Source organism: Cryptomeria japonica, chromosome 3 (assembly GCF_030272615.1).
Source record: "Cryptomeria japonica chromosome 3, Sugi_1.0, whole genome shotgun sequence".
Lineage (NCBI taxonomy): Eukaryota > Viridiplantae > Streptophyta > Pinopsida > Cupressales > Cupressaceae > Cryptomeria > Cryptomeria japonica.
In genome coordinates, this window is record NC_081407.1 from 445,962,390 (window position 1) to 445,980,346 (window position 17,957).

Here is a 17,957-nt window from a genome sequence, read left to right on the forward strand (position 1 = left end):
TCTTGTCAAAAGCTGCCCTCACTGGTAGAACCGCTAAATGGGTCATGTTGTTAAGCAAATTTGATATTGAATATGTATACAGAAAAGCAATCAAGGGACAGATAATCATAGACCAACTGGTCGATGCTCCAATTCTAGGTGACCATCCAATATTTACACATCCTCCACATGACAGTTGTACTTTGATGGCTCTTGCACCCAAAATGGATCGGGGGCAGGAATACCATTTATCACACCTGAAGGAGATTGAATCCCAAAGTCATACAAGATAGCCTTTGCATGTACCAACAACATCATAGAATATGAGGCACTAATTACTAGACTACGCTTGGCTATCCAATGGAAGATATCAAAATTACAAGTCTATGATGATTCCTTACTTGTCATAAAACAAGTCAATGATGAATATCAAACAAAAGATGACAAGCTTCTTCCATATCGTAATATGGTTGAAGACCTTAAGGAGAATTTCATAACAATCAAGTTTGATCAAATTCCATGAACAAATAAAAGAGATGCAGATGCATGGCCACCATTGGATCCCTCCTTCAGATGCCAACACATAGTCAGAAGTGTGAGTTCTTGGTCAAGCAATTATTCATACCGGCATATGATTTACGAGAATCTAAAATGGTGTGCATACTCATTGGTCTCGGATCCCCTTGGTATCAAGAGACCTTCCCTTTCCTAAAAGATAACACCATTCCCCCACACCTTACCAAAACCCTACAACAAACCTTCATCCGCCGATGTGCTCGTTACACTATCCTTGGAGACACCTTTTCAATAAGGCATTTCGATGGTTCCCTCCTAAGGTGTTTAGATAAATAAGAGGTTGAATGGGCACTACCTGAAGTGCACGAAGGCATCTTTAGGGTACACTCAAGTGGGATCACCTTGGCTGAAAAGCTCTTGAGAATAGGATACTATTGGCCTAAAATGGAAGTAGATGCATATAATTATGTGAACAAATGTATCCCTTGCTAGCAACATGGCAACAAGATACATGTACCATCACAAGAATTGCAACCGTTCATTACACCCTAGCCCTTCTCATAGTGGGGGCTCAATCTCATTGGGAAAATCCACCCTACATCCTCTAATGGTAATAAATTCATTATCACCACCACCAAATATTTCACCAAGTGGGTAGAGGCCATCCCTCTTACCTTTACCACTGGTAAGTAGATCTTCAAATTCATTCTAAACTACTTGATCTATCGATATGGAATCCCAAAAGTTATCATTACAGATCACAGAAGATAATTCAAAAATCGGGATGTTAAAGAGCTTTGCATGAAATTCAACATCCAACATCGCTTCTCCACCCCATGTTACCCACAAGGAAATGGTCAAGCTGAGGCTACTAACAAAACCCTAATCCAAATCCTCAAAAATATAGTTAATGAAGCTAGCTGTGATTGGCACCTCCAACTCCACCTTGCTCTATGGGCCTACTTGTGTGTGTGAAAAAGTGAACCTATAGCTGGAAGCACAACACTTCAATTAAGTCATTATATGCATGGTTAGTAATCAATAATCAATAAGAAACAAACCATAGCAAAGCAACTAATTGCCTTCTAAAAGATACGAGTATAAGATTCCTCTCATATTTTTTATAAGCAATACCAGTGACTAGACTACACCAAGACGAAGGATTTAATCTATATGATATTAAGCTATATGGATGCAAGATGGATGAATAATTCAAGCAACAATGGATGCAAGCAATAATGAATGTAAAATGGATGCAAGTAATCTAAAAAAGCACAATGATTTCAATGACTCCAGAGTGAAATTAGCATGATAATAATCTCCAAGCGTGTTCTCAAAAATCTCCGGGGTGAATTGGAATGAGAGTTGAAGACTGAATTTATAGAGATTCACAAAAAGCTCAATTTAGGATTAATTGAAAATAATTGAGAAATCATGTTGAGTTAACCTTGAGATAGATTCCAATTATAGTTTAATTGAAATGCATTCAAATTAGAAGTCCAAGTTGCATTGGAAAATAATAATAAATTAATTCCATGCACATCTGATAAAAATAGATAACTCCATGCACATATTTGATTCATTCAAGAAAAAGGTCTTTTCAATGCAACTGAACTTCTTTTTCTGAAAAGCTTTGAGTTCCAATTTTAGAGAATAATTCCATAATTCAATTAAATTGCTTTTCTGATTTCAAGCTCTAAATTTAGAAAAAGAAATAATATCTCAAGTTTGATTTCTCTCTTAATTCAATTCTTTTTTTGATTTTTGTTTTGTTTCAATTCAACTCTTTGTAATAAATTAATTCATCTTTTGTAATAAGTTAATCCTTTTTGCATGATTGAATGGCAAATTTATTAATTTAAATAAATATGCTAGGATATTTAATAAATTAAAATGGGATAATTGATCAAAATGATATTCTTGGAAATGATTTAATTAATTAAATAAATATTTAATTAATGTTGAGTAGTTGATTTGCCATGCGATTTTTGATAATTAAAGAATTAATAATGTGCTCAAGATTGATTTAATTGCCTTTGGTTAGGACCTTGGTGATGTTGTCGAGATTAGGGGCCCATGGTTTAGATGACCAATTTTAGGGTATTACATTTGCCCCTCTTTGAATTAATATGCTAGCAATGCTTTGATTAAAAGAATGTGTGATGTCTAGGAGATGCCAGTTTTGAACTTGATTGATCATGAACTAGATAAAAAAGCAAGGTGTTTAGCTTGATTCGAAGTGACAAAGCTAAATGAGGTCTGATTAAAGTGATACTGATCCTGAACTTGATTGAACTGAGGAATGATAGAAAACAAAGATACCGAACTTGAACTTGATTGATCAAGAAGCGGATCTTACTGATCTAGAACTTGATTGATCTTGTTGGCATATGGACACTCCAATGAGACATTGTGTGTGATTGAAGGTTTTGTCATTGATGGCAACCTTGCAATCCTATGGCACTGGCAAGACATCATACTGGCAAAGCATTATTCAAGCAAGACAATGCACCGGCATCAACAAGATCACTCTACACCGGCACCGGCACCGACACAGAAGAAAAGATGTATACCGGCATAGAGGCCGACATGATTTTTTTTGATATGTAATATTTTGTTTATTATTGTAAGCCGACTTGACAAATTGTAAAATGACTCTTGTATATAAAGAAGATCATTGTAGACAATTAAAAAGTAAGTAAGCGAGCATAAAGAAAATTATTAGGCAGACCTAATGTGCGAATTATAGGTCAAGGGTATATGTAAAGAACAGAGCAAGAACCGGTACTGAATCTAGCATTGGAGATGCTATTATAAAGCAGTACAGATCATTGGATTGGTATAATCCTCATTGTAAGTCAGTGTAACTTCTCACTGAGCAGTGTGCTCTAGGCAATTGGCCTTCCTGCATGTGCAGGCCCCTATTGTAAGTAATATTCTCTTATTGGCCAGTAAGTGAATATAGTGGGTCACAAATCCCACCGAGGTTTTTCCCACACCGGTTTTCCTTGTTAAACATCTTGTGTTATGGTTTTCTTTTCATGTGGATGTTTTTGATTCTATTTATTACATTAATTTTTGCATACCGGTACACTGCTACTTTATGTTCTGTATGTTTTAACTTAAGAAAATTTGACTACCGGTCAGATACTGATTCACCCCCCCTCTCAGTATCTGTGGAAACCCTAACAATTGGTATCAGAGCCTGGTCCTCTATTTTTAGAAGCCTAATAGCTTGAGGAAGATCTTGACACCAGTAAAGATGGAAAATTTGATGAAGCAACTTGAAGGAGCTCTTATTAACAATGATGCAGAGAAGTTGAAAAATATCAAATTAGAAGATGATTTAAGAGTCGCTCAGGATACAATTCAGGCACTTCAAGAAAATCTTACTATTACAAGAAATAAGAGAAGAGAACTTTGTAAAAAATTGCAAAATGAGAATGATGAAAAGGAATCACTTAATGATATGATAAGCAAGTTGAAACAAGAGATCATGACAACAAAAATGAAATGCAAGATATGACTATGAGATTTTGCAAAGAGATTGAGGACATAAAGAAGAATGAAGAAGAATGAAGAAGAATTGACCAAAAGACTAAGTGATGCTCCACCGGTAGGACAGAGTAGTGCTCCACTGGCAGGAAGTTCTTCATCTAATTGAAGAAAATTGTCTTGAGGGTTTGCCAATCTAATGACACATGTGCTATTATTCCCTTGGTTAGAGAAAAGAAGTTGAAAATCACTTATTACAGGCAAATAAAGTTAAGTGAATACATAACCGGCATGCAATTAATGTGGTAGGTAGCAAAAAAGACTTTATAAAATAAGGTTTTGGCTCCATTTCATTTCATCGTGATTTCAAACTTTCAGAGAGCGTGAAGATTTCCGAGCTAAGGCATTTCAAGCAAGAAGCAAGAACACTCCAAGCAATCATCCATCCAAGACAGAAAAAGGTATTTTATTATGGCATCTACCTCTGCAATTGAATACATAGTGAACCCTACTGTTGTGGAAGTAATTAAAAGACCTAGGCCAGTATTTTAGTTGGTCCCCGAAATAGCAAAGAAGGATGATACATTAGGTGCATTCTCTCAAATCCCTAAAGGTGTTGTATATGCTGAAGACCCTAGAATGTATATTCACTGCAATATTAAAGAGCTAGGGGATGAGGAAATCAAAACCATGTACAAAACTGAGATATGTGATGATATAGGCAATATCAAAGCTGAACACAAAAATCATTAAAACCCTAGGATTCACAGAAATCCTTAGTATTCCTGAATTTCCTAAGGATGTGATTAGGATAGTGTTAAGAAAAGTTCATGGAGAATTTTTTTGGTTAGATGCAATTCATAAGATCACCAAGCAAGCAGTAAAGGTTGTCATAGGGTTACTGGCCACCGGTAAAAGACTAGACAAAAACAAGAAAGTTTCAAATGATTTAGTCATAGACCTAATAAGTGCAACATTTGATAAAAGATCTTTAAGGGTTAATGATGTAATGGATACAAATTTGAGATTCATAAGCATGATATTAGGTTACAAAGCCACTCATGCCAATAGACTCAACTCAATTTCAAGTTTTTGCATTAAGAGTGCTTATGACATGATAACCAACAATGCAAAAATTGACATCTGTGAATGGCTAAAGGATGAACTGATAGACAACCTTGGAAAGATAAAGAAGGATAAGAAAGGAACCTTCAGATTTGGAAATCTATTAGTGTGTCTAATGCTTCATATAACAAAACAAGTTCCTGGTATAGGATATAAAGAATTCGGATATGACATACTAGTAGGAAAGCAACTGACAGAACTGTTCAATACCATGGGTGAGAATAAGGAAAACAACATTCATGACTTTTTCCAAGCACTAAAGACGAAAATGAGGAAAATGACAAGGTTATCTCAGGAAATTGTAGATAAATACAAAGATGATATATGCTTTGTTATCAAAAAGGATGAAATATGGATGGAAGCAGTCATCCCTAGGACAATCTGGGTAACAAAAATGGGCTATGAAACAGATAAGCACATAGTTGAAACTTATGCCAAAGCACTTCTAGAAGCCCCCAATGAACCTAAGGAGGAAGCATTTGGTAGTGCTGAAACAATAGAAAAACAAATACAGTCCAAGAAAAGAGTGAAGAAGGTAGAAGCTTTTGTGAGAAAAGGATCCAGACAAGCAAAAGCCATTAAGGAAGATGTATTAAAGAAAACCAGCATAACTAAAGATGAGTTGGCAGCCCCACAACTTGAAGCTCATCTATCATCGATAGGTACTTCTTTAGAAGGAGACATGCCAACAACCTTTAAAAGAGTTGTTAGGAAAAGAGATCCCTCACTGGAAACCACTCCTTCACCTAGAAGGACAAGGAAAAAGCAACAAGCTATGAGATCTCTAGTCAGAAAGGTCACACCCAAAAAGAAGCTGACCCCTAAGAAAAAGAAAAAGGCAAAAACTGACTTGGCACCTCTAGACATTTTGTTAAATGAGATCATAGAGGAAGGAAAACTGAAGAACATAGGGAAAATTTATGACAGCCTATCGGCTGATGAGAAAGGGCAAGTTGAGGAGAGTGTAATACTACACATGGACATGTTTAAAAAGTTTTTGATGGAAGTCATAAATGAAATTCCTAATGACTTATACAAAAGACTTGAGGCTAGAAGGCAAGGAGTAATTGAACTGGACAAGAAAATAAAAATAGAGAAACTACTTGCTATATATCCAGTAAACTCCCCAAAAGAAATTGATGATCTGATAGCTCAGGCCAACCAAACAGTTTTTTCCATTGCACACCAGCATATTTCACTGATGGTAGGTAGAGTTACAGAGGTTTCAGAGGAAATAGAAGATGGTTGGGACATATTTTTGGTTGAAAAAGAGAAACAAGAAGAATATAGGAATCCCAAGCCTATTAAGGTATATCAGAAGGATAAGGACAAAGGGAAAGGGAAAATTGGTGGACCTCCAAGCATAAAGGTTAAAGATAACCTACCTCCATTTGTAAAAATTGCAATCCCTGAAAACCAACCGACAGCTGAAAGCATGGATGCAGAGGATAGCAATACAAATCCTGAAGTCCTATTCACTGTAAATGTTGATACCCAAAAGATCAACATAACAGTTGATAAAGATCTAAGTGAAAAATTAGATATGGCTAAAGAGCCTCTAGTAATAGGAAATATAGAGCAACCAGCAATGGATATAGGGAAAAAGATGGAATCTGAAGCACAAACAGAGAAATTGATAGAGCTAAAGGCTCTAGAACAGATGCCACTGGTAAGCAATGAAGTAGGAAAACCAGTGCTAAAGGAAATGAAGACACAAACTGACCTACCAGAGGTCAATACAAGCATGGTCACTTCCACTGGTACTCAGTTTGTTGGGTCACCATCAAAGTCAACAAATGTGACTGAGGTATTACTTGAATCCATCAAGAAAATAACTGACTATAGTTCTCAAGCTTACAAAGCAATAGATGACTCAATACCAATTTTGAAGATAATTGCTTCTGATTGTAATATAGATAATAAAGATTCTTTAGGACAGTTGGATACATTATGTAAATACATTCCTGGAAATATTGAGAAAATAAAGGTAGAATCTGTAAAGGACATTGTAGAAAAGGAGAAACATAAATTCTTTGAAGAAGAAATTAAGAAGTGTAATAGAGACTTTGACACATTTCTACCGGAACTGTGTAGTTTGTTAAAAGAGTACAAAAACCTGTACAAAGACACATGCAAAACAAACTTCATGACTATAGATATAGACAAGAAAATAAGCAAGACACAGGAAGAGATAAACAAGCTTACAGACAATTTTGTCAACTCACCGGATTCACTATCTGTTTTTGAAGATAAGCTAGCAAATTTTGAGGCAGAATTACTTAAACAAGAGAAAGAGAAAGAGACAATAATAAATAAGGCAAAACACTTGAGATCTAAACTAAGTCCAAGATTGGACTATCTAGCATCTCTACGGAAGGAAATCTCAGAGGCATTAACACTAGGAAGTAAAACACTGGTAGAACAATTGCAGCATCTCACCGACACTATGAAGAGGACTAAAACAGCAATAAAAGATAGCAAAAAGTTTATGGATAGTATAAACTTAATTTTGGGCGATCTTTTTAGATAATAACTACCCAACTACAAGGTTGAGGATATGGACCGGTATAACTACAAACTCTACTAACATCTTGACAACCTTTGTCATTGATGCCAAAGGGGGAGTAGTAGGATGAGAAAATTCAAAGACAGGAATCATATGCTCAGGGGGAGCCCCTCATATTTTTGGTAAATTTTTTGGTCTACACATTTTTGGACACCTTTTTGAAATTTCTCATGAGTGTTGCCATCAATGCCAAAGGGGGAGATTGTTGGCATATGGACACTCCAATGAGACATTGTGTGTGATTGAAGGTTTTTTCATTGATGGAAACCTTGCAATCCTATGGCACCGGCAAGACATCATACTGACAAAGCATTATTCAAGTAAGACAGTGCATCGGCATCAACAAGATCACTCTACACTAGCACCGGCACCGGCACAGAAGAAAAGATGTATACCGGCACATAGGCCGACAGGATTTTTTTTGATATGTAATATTTTGTTTATTATTGTAAGCCGACTTGGCAAATTGTAAAATGACTCTTGTATATAAAGAAGATCATTGTAGACAATTAAAAAGTAAGTAAGCGAGCATAAAGAAAATTATTAGGTAGATCTAATGTGCGAATTATAGGTCAAGAGTATATGTAAAGAACAGAGCAAGAACCGATACTGAATCTGGCATTGGAGATGCTATTATAAAGTAGTACAGATCATTGGATTAGTATAATCCTCATTGTAAGTTAGTGTGACTTCTCACTGAGCAGTGTGCTCTAAGCAATTGGCCTTCCTACATGTGTAGGCCCCTATTGTAAGAAATATTCTCTTATTGGCCAGTAAGTGAATATTATGGGTCACAAATCCCACCGAGGTTTTTCCCACACCGGGTTTCCTAATTAAACATCTTGTGTTATGGTGTTCTTTTCATATGGATGTTTTTTATTCTGTTTATTACATTAATTCTTGCATACCGGTACACTGCGACTTTATGTTCTGTATGTTTTAACTTAAGAAAATTTGACTACCGATCAGATATTGATTCACCCCCCCCTCTTAGTATCTGTGGAAACCCTAACAGATCTTAGATGCAGTGAGTGATGATAAAAATCGATCTTGAACTTGATTGATCAAGACATGATGAGCGAAGCATAAACCATCCAGCTTGATCAAGAAATGAATACTGAACACCTGCTTAGATTTAGTGTGGTCAAAGAAACTCTTTAAACTTTTGATTGAGTTTAAACAAATAATCAATTTGATTTGAAGTGATGAAACTGATTAATGTTAAGAGATTAATTCAGATGAAAGACAAATATCAGCTTGATTTGAAGCGATGAAACTAATATGCCCCTAGCGATTAATTGATTTAGATGGTCGAGAGATCTCAACTTGATGTGAAGCGATGAAGCTGAGATTCCCCTTAGCAATAAGGATTGATTTTCTTTAATTGAAAATATTTTGCTCGACTTTTGATGAAGATTTGAAAAATTTTCTCGACTTGTGAGATGTGAAGTCATAAGATCATGAGTATGCCCCCTCGGGAGTGAAATCAAAAGATAGCGAGGGATTGATTATAGGTAATTGTGTGACAAAAAATAACTTATTTGAGCACAAATTTATAATGAGGATTTTTTAAAAAAATTTTGGCGATGATTGATAAGAAAATGAGCTTACAGTTGATTGTAATGTTGATGTGTAGAATGAAATTGAATTAAGATTCAGTGTTTGAAATTGAGCACAATTTGAAGCAATAATGAGCATTTGATGAAAAAAAAGTGCTAAGTGGTCAAAATTGTGAAATTGACTAGTAAAACAAGCTCGAATTTCGATTTCGATCCCGAAAATGGAATCAGAGCAAGCATATTAGCTAAGGGTACAATTTTCATGACCATCAGAGCAAGTTGAAAATTTAGGTTTTAGGCTATATATAGGATGAAAGTGTCATTTTCAATTCATTTTAACCCTCCAAGTTTGAAAATTCAAAAAGCCTTCTGCGAAGAAAAATGGTGGTCCCTATTCATCAACATCGATTTGAGCACCAAAGACGTCACAATCGACCTCGAAACTACGAGCCAGCAGTAAGTGATTGATCTTTAGCCTCTTTATATTTCCATTTTTGAATTTTTTTGTTTATTTTGCACATTTTTCACAGGTTTTGGGTCGGGTGTCATGGTTTATCATGCGAGACAGGATCCTGTCTCGTACGAGAAACTGGTAAATTATCTTTCATCATTTAAGACCATTAGATTTGTCGTACGGGAGTAACCCTTGTGTCGTACGACAGGTCGGTTAGGAGACCATTTTATCATACGAAATCCAATAAAGTGTCATTTGAGGCTGTTTTCTCGTACGAGAGCCATTCCTGACTCGTACGAGATTCTGTTTAATTGTGTTTTGTCATTCAAAAAATAGTGACCATTTTTGAAAGTGTAAACATGAAATTTTGCTTTTGTATTTGACTTATTTGGATTTGCGTGATGTTTAACTTCTCTTGTAGGCTGATGTGGAATGTTTTCTAATGATCGTTGTTGGGTTTTTGTGCAGGTATGCTTATCTCCTGTGCTCTTCAGATGTGTATATCTACCCACTATGGCTTTGGTTTGTGATTTATCTGAGGTCGAGCAGGCTCATATTGATATGTGTGGCTTTACTCACCTGATATCTGTGTGAACCACGGGATGCTAACAACATTGGTAGAGCGATTTCATTCAGAGCATAATACCTTTCATTTGCCAGTTGGGGAGTTGACTATCACTCCCGAGGATGTGTACAGGATCCTTCATATCCCTTTTGTTGGGGATAAGTTGGATTATGATACTACATTGTTAACTGGACTATAGGCTCTTAGGAATGTATTCAGGGATCCTGATATCTGGACTCGTTCTGTGAGTTAGGATATATTGATGGGTAGGTACAGTGAGGAGTATCCGCTGGCATGTGTCCTAGCAGGTTTCATTGGTTGCTTCTTGATGCCAGACAAAGGGCAATAGGGTTTTTAGAGCAGATGGGGCCATATGATGGAGAGGTTGATAGAGACCCCTTAGAGACTGGGCTGGGGTTCTTTCTTTTTGGCCCACATGTATCGAGAGATGCATGAGATTGTCTACAGAGATGGGTGGAGCATGGCTGTAGGGGTTTACATTTTACAAGTGTGGGCTTGGGAGCACCTTCCCATTTGTTGGCTGATAGTCGATGATAGCAGAGAGCCCGGGCAGCCTATTATCTACAGGTATGTCGGATACATTACGCAGCCCCATCTAGGCAAGACAGATTTCTGGCGATGACAACTAGATGATCTGATAGCTGTTATATGGAGACCGTATAGGGGGTTGGAGCCATGGGATGACTGGCGAGCGGTGTGGAGAGATCTTTTTGTTACACGTCCACTGATTGGGAGATCATAGACTATTGTGGAGCGATTCATCATTTCACGAGTGATGAGGCAATATGGCCAGCTGTAGGGGATCTCTTAGGAGTATATGGCGTATGCTCGATACGCTAATGAAAAGAGACAGGGATGGTCACCTAGGCTATCCTATGCTTTAGCAATGCAGGAGCTGACAGGTTTACACCGGCTGAGGTGGGATTACCTGGAGGATATAGCAGATGTGGGGGTATTGCCCCAGTACAGGGATTACTTTTAGCAGCATCCATTCCCTTGGTTTACGGATCCTGGAGAGCATGCTCCTCATATTGAGGATGTGGAGGATGATGCCCCCGCACCGGCACAAGGACAGGAATAGAGATAGAGCCATAGGTAGGGACAAGGCCAGAGACCAGATGCTCCATGATGGACTGGTGGTGATCCTGGTGCTAGCAGCAGCAGAGTGCGAGCTAATGTTGGATAGCAGAGGGGTGAGGGTGGATCCCTTGGGAGAGTAGGCGTGAGGTTGGGTGGTGAAGAGGAGGAGTGAGAAGCTTCGAGGTAGGTCTGGAAGTGGCGTGATGAGCAGGGTGGAGCCACAGGTGGAGATGGTGGTGGAGATGGTAGCGGAGAGCCTGCGAGAGAGCAGGGGGTTGACACGGGTCGGTCGATGAGAGAACAACTTGCAGAGCTGCAGTCATAGCTAATAGTGGCTCAAACTCAGCTAGCGTAGTTAGATCGATAGCTAGTCGAGGTTAGGGTAGAGCATGATCGCCAAATCATAGCATTGAGAGCCGAGTCAAGAGTAGAGATAGAGTCTCTTTGATAGGAGGTGTTGCTCCAGAGTAGTAGGGCTACATATTATGTGGTGGCATATAGTGTCACAGTTCCTGTTGCACAGCAGGTGCAACCCTATTCACAGTATATGGCTAGATCAAAGGGAGCACAAGCACCGTGCCAGAATCTCGGGCATCAAGCTCCTCCTCCTCAACCAGGCGATGAGGGAGAGGGTGCCAGCTAGATGATTCTTTTTGTAGCTAGGATATTTTTTTGTAGACACACCTATTTTTGTAGCCGATATGATTCTTGCTCCAATGGGAGTTTATAAATGTCATTGGACATCATTTTGTACTCTTAGACTTGAGATGATATATATATACGAGATCCGATTTGACTTCATTATACTTGTGTCAATTTGATTATAGATGTTTCTATATGCTTTATTCTACATGTATGTATTTCTTTCAGCATGAATGTATGTATTGTAAATGATAATGAATGTCTATGTTATTGTTTCTTTTCATATGCAAATAAATGAATGAAAATGAGCAGTGCAATTTTTTTGTTTTCTTTCTATGCAATAAAATGAATGCAAATGATTTAATAATAAAATGAATGAATGAATCTATATGAAATGTTATGTATGCAGCTAAACATCTCAAAACACAAGTACTCAATTGAAGAAATAATGATAAAAAATACCACTTAGTGTAAGAAATGATGATGCCCTCAGCTCTCATTCAGCAAATGAAGAGATCATTATTATCACACTAAAATCACTCTAGATTCACAAAAATGCAGAATGAAATGCAAAATAATGTGCAAAATGCAACCTAAACCTAGTCACTGGATTTAAAATACTTAAGATTCATCACTGAGCACAACAAACACAACAGGCAGGTTAGAGTTCCTTTCTTTTTCAATGTGCAATATTAATTATCTTGTCCACAATGACCCTTTTTTTGTTCATATCCTTGGACAGATTTCCCAGGGACCCGAATTGCATCATAAAGAAATTTCCTCAAAACAAACAAAGAAATGACATGGACCTCCCTGTAGCATACAAATAAGCAGAGTCGAGATATGTGAGGCGATTTCACCTTAATGTGAAGGCTCTTATCATAGACACCCAGCTAATTTATATGTTTCCAGATCATCGGGATCATTCCTACAAGCAGAAAACAAAGAAAATATTACACCCCCAATCCTTGCTCCTCTTAGTCACAATAGACTTCCTTGAGTTACTCAGAGGGACAGTAATCAAAAATCAATATAAAAGACAACATACAAAGAAAATTTTCATTCATAGCCCAGACTATTTAGTAATTGTTTTCCGTTATGTTATTTTGCTTGTGAACTCAGTGATAAAAACTCTGTAGTAGTCAGGAGATAGGTAACTAACTTGGAGTGGATGACCAGGTTTCACTGACGGCATAATGACTTGGTTAACACTGCTTAAGATATGTAATGTGCTCTATCGCGTAACCTAAGACTAGGACATTGATCAATTTCAAGTCATGAGGGTTCCAACGAACTAGGATGTCACAAAGTGACTGAAAATATGTACAAGTGAAAGCAAAAGATACTTGAAAGCTAGAAATGCTAATGTTGTGTTGATAGATGGAGCGCTTGAGTACAAGAGGTGCCTGTTTGCTAGGTTTTCACCTACTTGGCAGAGATTCCTCATTTTTTTTTTACCAAGGTGCCTGTTTACCAAGTTTTCACTAGGGCAATTTTTTTATTTTTTATTTTTTTTAATTTTATTTTCTTTTTTTGTTTTTTGGATTTCTTCAGGACTTTTTCCAATTTTTAGGATTTTTTTCAGGACTTTTTCCAATTGTACAAGTTTGCTGGAGCAAAGAGTGCTAAGCAAAGAATTCCTTCAAGTTGATGGTGTTAATCGGTTCACGGAGCTGTTCTCCTTCCGAGTTTGAGAGTTGATAAGCACCAGAGCCCAATACTGCAGTAACAATGTAGGGACCCAGCTAGTTGGGTTCAAACTTCCCTTTATTGTCGTGAAACTGTTATTTTTTTGATTTTCTCTCAGAACTAGGTCACCAACTTGAAATTCTCTTTATTGAACTTTCTTGTTATACCCTCTAGACATTCTCTTCTAATACACTCTGAGATGATCAAATGCCACTTGCCGATGCTCATCCAGCAATTCGAGTTCTTGCAATCTAGATATTCTACGATCTTCATCAGTAACAAGACCTTGCATCGAAACTCTTAGAGATGGTATTTCTACTTCAATAGGTAATACTGCATTGGACCCGTACACCAAAGAAAAAGGTGTAGCCCCAGTAGGTGTTCTGATACTAGTTTTGTAAGCCCATAGTGCAGGATTGAGCTACAGATGCCAATCCTTCCCAGACTTGTTCACTGTTCTATGCAATATAGTCAGTAGGTTTTTGTTAGACACCTCAGCTTGTCCATTACCTTGAGGGTAATATACTAATGACCAGTGTTGTTTTATTTTGAATTGTCCTCCATTATTAGTCACGATGGATGAAAGTATCCCATACCTGCAAATTATATAGTTTAGGATGAATAAGGCGACTTGTTTACCAGTTGCCTTGGTGAGTGAAACTACCTCTACCCACTTGGTGAAATACTCAATGGTAGTTATGATGAATTTATGTCCGTTGCATGAACCAGATATATCTGACCAATGAGATCAAAGGCCCATTGCTAAAAAGGCCAGTGTGTTATAAATGGTATGAGGTCCCTTGCCGGGGCATGTATGAGATTTCCATGAAGTTGACATTTCTCACAAGTCTTAGCAAATTTTATGGCATCTTTTTCCATATCTAGCCAGTAGTAGCCAGCCCATAATAGTTTCTGAGCTAAAGTAAAACCATTTGAATGAGATCCACAAATACCTTGATGGACTTCTGATAATGCATGTTTAGATTCTTCAGTTTCTAGACATCTAAGCAAAGTACCATCCAAACCTCGTCTAAATAAATCGTTAGCTATGATAACATACTGCGAAGCATTTTGAGTTAAGTTTCTTTTCTCGTTATGAGTAAGGTTTTCAGGGATAATTTGGTCACATAGATAGGAATAGATGTGGCTGTATCGGGATGAGTCATGTCCAATAATAGAACAGACTATTTGGGTCACAGGGGAATCATAAGCAGGGTAATATAACTCTTCCACCAGGAAATCAAAGCGAAAATTGGACTCCTGTAGCTCAGGTATAGATGCCAAGGTAGCCATAGCATCTGCTTCTCTATTCACTGATCTAGGAATTTGTTGGAATGATACAAAAGCAAAGTACTTCTTGAGATCATCTACCATCCTCTTGTAGGGTATCAATTTCTCATCTCGAGTCTGATATGTATCATTGATTTGATTGATGACTAGCTGAGAATCTCCATAAATATGTAATTCAGCAACCTTCCATTCAATGGCTAGTTTTATTCCATTCACCAAAGCTTCATATTCTACAATGTTGTTTGTGCAAGGGAATAGAATCTTATAAGACTTTGGAATTGATTACTTCTGAAGAGTAATGAATAGTATGCCAACACCTGAACCATTTGGAGTAAAGGAACCATCAAAGAACATCTTCCAGGTTTGTTGAGTAAGATGCATTATTGACTAATTTGGGAACTCAATATGTAGTGGTTGAGTATCCTCAAGTGGAGCTTCAACAAGTTGATCAGCAATTACCTGTCCTTTTATGGCTTTGCGTTCCACATATTCAATGTCAAACTCTGTAAGGATCATTACCCACTTTGCCAATCGTCAGGTGAGTGTTGCTTTATTAAGAAGATACTTGAGTGGATCAATTTTGGCCACCAACTTGACTGAATGTGCAAGCATATAGTGCCTCAGTTTCTATGATGCAAAGACTAATGCCAAGCATACTTTTTCTATTATACTGTAGCTCATTTCATAAGACACCAATGTCCTATTGATGTAATAAATAACTCTTTCCTTTTTGTTGTCATCCTGTTGCACCAGAAGTGCCCCCAGTGATGAATTAGTTGCTGATATATATAAGATTAGTGTCTCACCTTGAATAGGTGGCATCAATATCGGTGGATTAGACAGGTACTCTTTTATCTGCTGAAGATGTTGTTCACACTGTTGATCCCAGTTGTATATTATTCCTTTTCTCAATACTTTTGTAAAAGGTTGAGACTTGTCTGCTAGTTGAGAAATGAATCTTCTAATGGATTGGAGACGTCCCTGTAGACTTCTCATTTGACTGATGTTCTTTGGAGGCAGCATTTCCATTATAGCTTGGACCTTTTCAAGATCAACCTCGATGCCCTTCTTTGAAATGATGTAGCCAAGTAGTTTACCAGATGTCACTCTGAATGCACACTTCTTTGGATTTAATCAGAGCTTGAACTTTTCCATTCTGTCAAGTATAGGACCTAACTCTTGAATATGTGTTGATCTTTTCATAGTCTTCACTAAGGTGTCATCAATATAATCTTCCATATTCCTATGCATCATGTCATGAAAGATAGTTGTAACTGCTCTCTGATAGGTCGCTCCTGCGTTCTTTAACCCAAATGACATAACGTTCCAACTAAAGGTTCCCCATGCACAGGTGAAAGTTGTCTTTTCTTGATCTCTAGGAGCGATTTTAATTTGATTGTAGCTAGAAAATCCATCCATTAGTGAGTACATCTCATACCCAGCTGTCATGTCGACTATCATATCAATATTTGGCAATGGAAAGTCATCTTTTGGACATGTTTTATTGAGATCTCTAAAATATGTACAAACTCTGATAGATTTAACTGCCTTTGACATAGGTACTATGTTGGAAATCCATTCAGCATAATCTATTGCTTTGATAAATCTAGCTTTGAGTAGTTTCTCTAGTTCAGCTTTGACCAATAGTGCGACATGCGGGTGCATCTTATGGAGTTGTTGTTTAACTGGTTTTACTCCTAGTGTGATTGAGAGATGGTGCATAATGAGATTAGGATCCAAGCCTGGAATATCAGAGTATGTCCATGCAAAATTTAGTTTCTTCTCTAAGAATAGCTGAGTGAAATCCTTCAATTCCTCTACTGATAGTGACTGAGCTATGTGAATAATTTGTGGTGTCTCTTGATTCCTGATATTCACTGGCTAAGTTGGCTCGATCAATATGGAAGATTGCTCCTAAAAATGACTGGATAGTATACCAAGTATCTCACCTTCAAGCGCCTCAGAGAGGTTTTCACCTTTAGGTACATCCTTTATTTTCTCTTTTTTAGATTCTGACATCACCACAATATGGTTTTTGCCATCAGATCTTTTATTTTTATTTTTCTTGTTTTTGCGACTAAGATACTTGATATCCTCTTCAGTCATATTTTCACTCCATTCACTGGTGGAAGATTTCATAGGTTTGACTGCATTGAGATAATAGGATAATGTATAGTCATTGGAAAAAGTAGGTATATCCATGGGTTGATTCTATAAAGTATAGTCAATCAATTCAAGATGTATTAAGGACAAATTTTGGGTAGGTTCAAGAGTGTTCACGGTATTGTTATCACAACTGCAGATCGAAAAGTCAAGTTCCAGAATGATACCTTGCGTAAGTGTCTCAAGAGTAGGAAGAGTCAGATCATGATTATTAAATTTCACGTTAATATTTAATTGATCTAATCCAATAGACATACTTGTAACGTCATTTACTACACTAGACTGGACGTCATATCATGGTTTAACAACAATAAGACTAGTAGGCAACTTTTCATTGTTTGTATCAGATGATTCAGAATTTGAGGATGAGTGGGTATCATCATAAACAGGACTATCATCAGAGTCATCAAAATCATTAGAGTTATCGGATGAAGTTTCCAAGTCTCTTTCAAGTGATTTAGTAAGCATATGTATGGTATCAATACTAACATCTTTAATGCTACAAATTCCTTCATATTGTAGTTCATTTGTCATTTGTATCTGACACACCTATTGACATGATCTCATTGTTTCTGTGATTTTTTGTCGTCTACTCCATTCAGCTTCTTCTGGACTGATAACTGGTTCTTGTTCTGTAGCTTCTAACTCTTCCTATGTAGTGCTATAGCTGATTTGTTCTGTTTTAGGATAAGGACACATAGATGAGAAGCTTTCTGGTATTGTTCCTTCTTTAACGCTTGTTCATAATTTACTTGCCTCTTTTGTCTAATTTCTTGTAATTCCCTCTCTAGTTTTATGCACATTAGCTCTTGA